Source organism: Rhineura floridana, chromosome 6 (assembly GCF_030035675.1).
Source record: "Rhineura floridana isolate rRhiFlo1 chromosome 6, rRhiFlo1.hap2, whole genome shotgun sequence".
Classification (NCBI taxonomy): Eukaryota; Metazoa; Chordata; class Lepidosauria; order Squamata; family Rhineuridae; genus Rhineura; species Rhineura floridana.
The window spans coordinates 4,157,848-4,163,847 of NC_084485.1; positions in this window are offsets into that span (position 1 = coordinate 4,157,848).

A 6,000-nucleotide genomic window follows, 5' to 3' on the forward strand; every position below is an offset into this window, starting at 1 on the left:
GTTATCTCTGAAGAAATTAATGAAGATATTAGAGATAAAGTTATCAATGGCTTGGATAATCTTTTGGACTGGAATGACGTGATGGAGTTTGATATAGAGAAAATCTATGGAATTAACTGTAGCCATGTGACAATGGAAAAATTCTCAAGAGATGAGCCAGTGCATTTTGTAAAAAAGAAGAACAGAGATATGACTTTACAACAGCATTTCAGCAACTTATTCAGAATGGATGGCAAGAAAATATTTGGGATAGAGGAAATTCCCATCAGACTCTTATTATATGACTATGGCTACGACAGCAAGATTATTATGGAATACTGATAATGGAAGATTGGACACTGAAATTACTGGACTTAACAGGACTATTGGAGATGGAAGATGGAACTAATAGGGATAATGGAATAATGGCTATTGAAATTATTGAACCTAACAGATTTTGATGAGATGGATTAATCGAAATGTTTATTTGGACTATGGTTATGACAATAAGATTATTATAATTATTAACGAGATGGATTAATCGACATGTTTATTTGGAGAAAAATTGATAGATATATTTCTTAAAGAATTGAAACCTCTCTTTGACTTTTTGTGGAAAGAATAAAGTAATGTTTATGAGATTTGATGATTAATTAAGATAACTACTGGAGGAAAGCGATTTTATAATATGATTTAAGAGACAGGATTGTTATATATTGTAGACCTATAACTGATTTGATCTGTGACAAATGGGAAGTCAATATTTTATTTTATTTTGTTTAATTATTTTTGTTTTGTTTTGTTTTTCGTCTTTGAATGTTTTATGATTTTGTTTTGTATGTTTTATGAAAATTTGAATAAAAATTATTGTAAAAAAAAAAAAAGAGAAAAAGTAAAGTAATCAGTTACTTTCAGAGTAATTGTAACGGTAATTACTACTTTTTGGGCCAAGTAATTGTAACTGTAATTTATTACTTTTTAAAAGTAATCTTCCAAGCTCTGAGCAGATACTACTGGGTATGTTTTCACTAGCCGATTTAGTCCGAGTCGAATACCTTTATTATGATGGATTTAATGCTAGAGCGATGATCACCTTTAAAGACTGGAGCTTAGCCAACGCCTGCTATGCTCATAGAGATGCTTTTCTCAGGCTTAACATCTCTGTTTTGCGAGTCTTTGAGAATGCGGCTCCCCCCTCGGCGCTGATCTCCCTCTCCCCCAATTATCCACACAACACTGAAGTGGAGGAAGTGCCTAACTCCACAAACTTAATAACAGCGGATATGAGCAAATATTTTCTCCACTCATATGTTGAACATGATACAAGTGCCCATATGTTGACTGAGGATGTCGGGGATGTAAGTAAAGCTCAGCCCTCCGGCAACGAGACAGGCTTTTTTGACAAGGAGGAACTTAGATTTTTCAATTCGTTTGGAGCATTACCAGCTGTAGCCCAAATGGAAATTATAGCACGGCTGGAATCCCTAACATCCCGCCTGACATCACTTTCTCTCGCTAAAAGTGGATCAAAAAAAGAAAGCCTCAACGCTGTAATAAAACATTCAGTTCCAACTCCAAGAGAGACCTGCCCAAAGGTCTTGAAGGATGTGCAAGATGGAGTGCCCGGGGCGTGTAGGCTCCATTGGAACCTTTGAAGATCCTGTAGCTGATGTTACTGAAAATAATAATATAGTGTTTTTAAACAACTTCCAAGCATTTTCGAGTGATGTGACCCTCTGGACTTTGTTTTTCAGCTTTCTTCTTACCAATCCCCTCATTTTTGTGAAGTTTCCTCTTTTGAAGTTAAATGTGACCGTGTTGGATTTTCTAGGCAATTGGCCATTTACATGTATGTTTAATTTAATAGCACTATGGTCACTGCTCCCAATGAGTTCAACAACACTTACATCTTGCACCAGGTCCCGGTCCCCACTGAGGATTAAGTCCAGGGTTCTATCCTCTCCCCCATGCTATTCAACATCTATATGAAGCCGCTGGGAGCCATCATCAGGAGATTTGGGCTGCGGTGCCACCAATATGCAGATGACACCCAGCTCTATCTCTCATTTAAATCCTCACCAGAGTTGGCTGTAGAGACCATGTCCAAGTGCCTGGAATCCGTAAGTGGTTGGATGGGAAGGAACAGACTGAAGCTGAACCCTGATAAGACTGAGGTACTGCTTGTGGGCGACAGGGAAAGGTTGGGAGATTTTGACTTGCTGCTTAATGGGGTAAAATTACCCCTGAGAGACCAGGTCCGTAGCCTCGGGGTTGTTCTTGATTCCAGGCTGTCCATGGAAGCTCAGATTTCAGCTATGTGCCGGGCAGCCTGGTATCAATTACATCTTATACGAAGGATACGTCCTTACCTTCCTGTTTATCTGAAAATCTCATAAATTGGGAATAAGTCTGCATCAGTGACACTGGATGTATTGACTGCTTGCCTTGGAGTAAAGGTGACTTTCTCCACTTTGGAATATGGTGCCATACTTCAGCATCCTAGTATTTGTTGTGCCAGCATTAGTTCTGTGCTGCTTGATCTCATCAGTGGAGGCAGACAGTTCTGGTGCACTGGGCCCATTTCCATTCCTGATCCCTGCAGAATCCTGCAAGATGTTGATTCCAATCAGCCCGTTGTTGCGCAGAGACTGCTGAGGGGGTGAGCCTGGAGACACTGGTGAGGAAGGTTCTCACAACAGATGCCAGCTTTTACTGCTGGGGGGTGCATCTGGAGTCCCATGTTGCACAGGGAGTATGGACAGACAGAGAACTGAGTCAGAGCATCTAATGGCTGGAGCTCTGAGCGGTGAGACTGGCCCTTCTAAACTTTGCACTGTGTGTCACTGGATCCCACATCCCTGGACGTCGTCATCATTTTATTACTGTTGTTAATTGTTGTTTTTATTGTTTGTTTTATGAGTGAGGAGTGTGTTGTGTGTATGTCTGTGTGTGTGTGTGTATGAATTTTTTGTGTTTTAGGTGTGCTCTGTCTGTGTGGATTAATGTGGTATGAATGTTGTGTGATTATTTTGTGGTATGAATGTGTTGAATGATTTATGCATATGCAGTCTCATGATTGGAAGGACTGACTAACCCTAGGGTTGTGTACTGGACCTGATTTACCTTTTATAACATTCTGATCTCTATCATCTGGACTTGTTGATTGGCGGAGGAGATAGGGGCATGTGTAAATCAGGGAGGGAAGAGGAGGGAAGGGCTGGGGGCCAAAGTATAAGATTGGGCGGCAGGCGCTGGAATGGTGCTGGGGGCAGACCATGTCAACGTAGAGAAACAAGGGATAGATACATAATATCCATCCCTTGTTCCAGGTCTGTCCAGAACCAGAAGGAAGCTGGGGGACGCAGGATTCCTACTGACCTTCGACTGCTGATGTGTAATGCCAGGTCTGTAGCACAAAAAACATCTATCATTCATGACTTGATCTTGGATGAATGTGCAGACCTGGCATGTATTACGGAGACCTGGTTGGATGAAGCCTCAGCTCCTATTCTTGAGGCTATGTGCCCACCGGGTTTCCGTTACGCACAGCAGCCGAGGGTCGGAAGGCGGGGAGGGGGAGTGGCAGTTATTTACCGAGAGTCGCTGCTCTTTGCCAGACCTCCCCTTCGTGGGACTAGCTTCGTTGATTGTATGTACTGGAGGTTGGGCTCTAAGGGCAGTTTAGGGATCCTGCTCGTGCACCACCCGCCCTGCTGCACGGCAGACTCCCTGGCCGAGGTGCTCGAGGTGATCTCGGACGTGCAAATGTTGTCCCCAGAGCTGTTAGTTCTGGGTGATTTTAACATACACGCTGAGGCCACTCTCATAGGAGCTCCTCGGGATTTCCTGGAAACCATGGCTTCCTGGGAACTGCGCCTTAGTAATACTGAGCCCACCCATGTAGCCGGTCATGCTCTCGACCTAGTATTTGTCCCAGGGGGGGAGGGTAGTGTGCTGAAGTTGGGGGCTAATTCTTTTACCCCTGTGTCATGGTCAGACCACTATCTGGTAAAGATGGATTTCTCGATGCCGCACGCCCTCCGCAGGGGTAAAGGTCCTATTAGAATGGTCCGCCCCAGGCGCCTGATGGATCCAGATGGTTTCCTGACGGCTCTTGGGGAATTGGAACCTGCTGAAGGTCGCCCGGTCGAAGCCCTGGTGACGGAGTGGAACAAGAGGATCGCCGGGGCGTTAGACCGAGTGGCTCCGAAACGTCCTCTCCCCCTGAACAGAACTCAAGTAGCACCATGGTACACACAGTTGCATACTTTGAGGCAGGAGGTGAGACGACTAGAGCGCCGGTGGCGGAAGTCTCGCTCCGAAGATGCTCGGACACAGGTTAGAGCAGCAATAGCTGCCTACCAGGTGGTGGTAAGGGAGGCAAAGAGGGAATTCTTTGCTGCCTCTATTGCATCAGCAGAGTGCTGTCCCAGGAGGTTGTTCCAAGTGGTCCGAAGCCTGGTCGGTCCAGTTGCTCAGGAACCCTTGGAACAGTCTAAGGCCTCCTGTGACAAATTGGCAAAGCACTTTGCTGATAAAATCGAACACCTGAGGAGCTCGATTCCGTGCGCCGTAGATACAGTGAGTGAGCTAGAGGTGACCAGTTGCAAACCAGTCAAATGGGATCGATTTCGGCCTCTTCCTTCTGAGGATGTGGACAAGGTACTCTCATCTGTAAGGTCTACCACTTGACTAAATGACCGTTGCCCATCGTGGCTCCTTATGAGCTGCAAAGAGAGATTGGGTGAGGGGATCAAGGCAATGGTTAATGCATCCCTGCAAGGGGGTGTTATGCCACTAGCCCTCAAGGAGGCTATTATTAAACCCATCTTAAAGAAGTCCTCCTTGGATCCCCAGATCCTAAACAACTTCCGCCCAACTTCGAACTTACCATTCTTGGGCAAGGTCATTGAGAGAGTGGTGGCAAATCAGTTGCAGACACACTTGGATGAAACGGATTATCTAGATCCATACCAATCGGGTTTCAGGACTGGACATGGAACTGAAACAGCCTTGGTCGCTCTGTTCGATGATATGAGGAGGGCACTGGATAGGGGAGAATTCACCTTCCTTGTCCTCCTGGACCTCTCAGCGGCTTTTGATACCATAGACCACGGTATCCTTTTAGATCGCCTGGAAAGTTTGGGATTGGGAGGCACAGTTTTACGGTGGTTCCACTCCTTTCTCTCTGATAGGCATCAACAGGTAGCATTGGGTGATCAAGTTTCAGACCCTTGGCCTCTCAATTGTGGTGTGCCACAGGGTTCTATCCTCTCTCCCATGCTATTTAACATCTATGTAAAGCCGCTGGGAGAGATCATCAGGAGATTTGGGCTGCAGTGTCACCAATATGCGGATGACACTCAGCTCTATCTCTTATTTAAGTCTTCACCGGAGAGGGCTGTGGAGACCTTGTCCAAGTGCCTGGAATCCGTGAGTGGATGGATGGGCAGGAACAGGTTGAAGTTGAACCCTGATAAGACCGAGGTACTACTTGTGGGAGACAAGGGAGGGTTAGGAGATGTTGACCTGGTGTTTGATGGGGTGAAGTTGCCCCTACAGGACCAGGTCCGCAGCCTTGGGGTTGTCCTTGATTCCAAGCTGTCCATGGAGGCTCAGATTTCGGCTGTGAGCCGGGCAGCTTGGTATCAATTACACCTTATACGTAGGCTACAACCCTACCTCCCTGTTCAACAGCTCCCACTCGTGGTGCATGCCCTGGTCACTTCTCGATTGGACTACTGTAATGCGCTCTACGTGGGGTTACCCCTGAAAACAACCCGGAAACTACAACTTGTGCAGAATGCAGCGGCGCGCTTACTTACCAACAGCCGCCGCCGGGACCACGTTACGCCAGTACTACTTGATCTACACTGGCTGCCGGTTGTTTTCCGGGCCCGATTCAAGGTGTTGGTATTAACCTTTAAAACCCTGTACGGTTTCGGCCCAGCTTACCTGAAAGAGTGCCTCCACCGCCACCAACTATGCCGCCCAACTAGATCAGCCTCAAAAGGCCTTCTC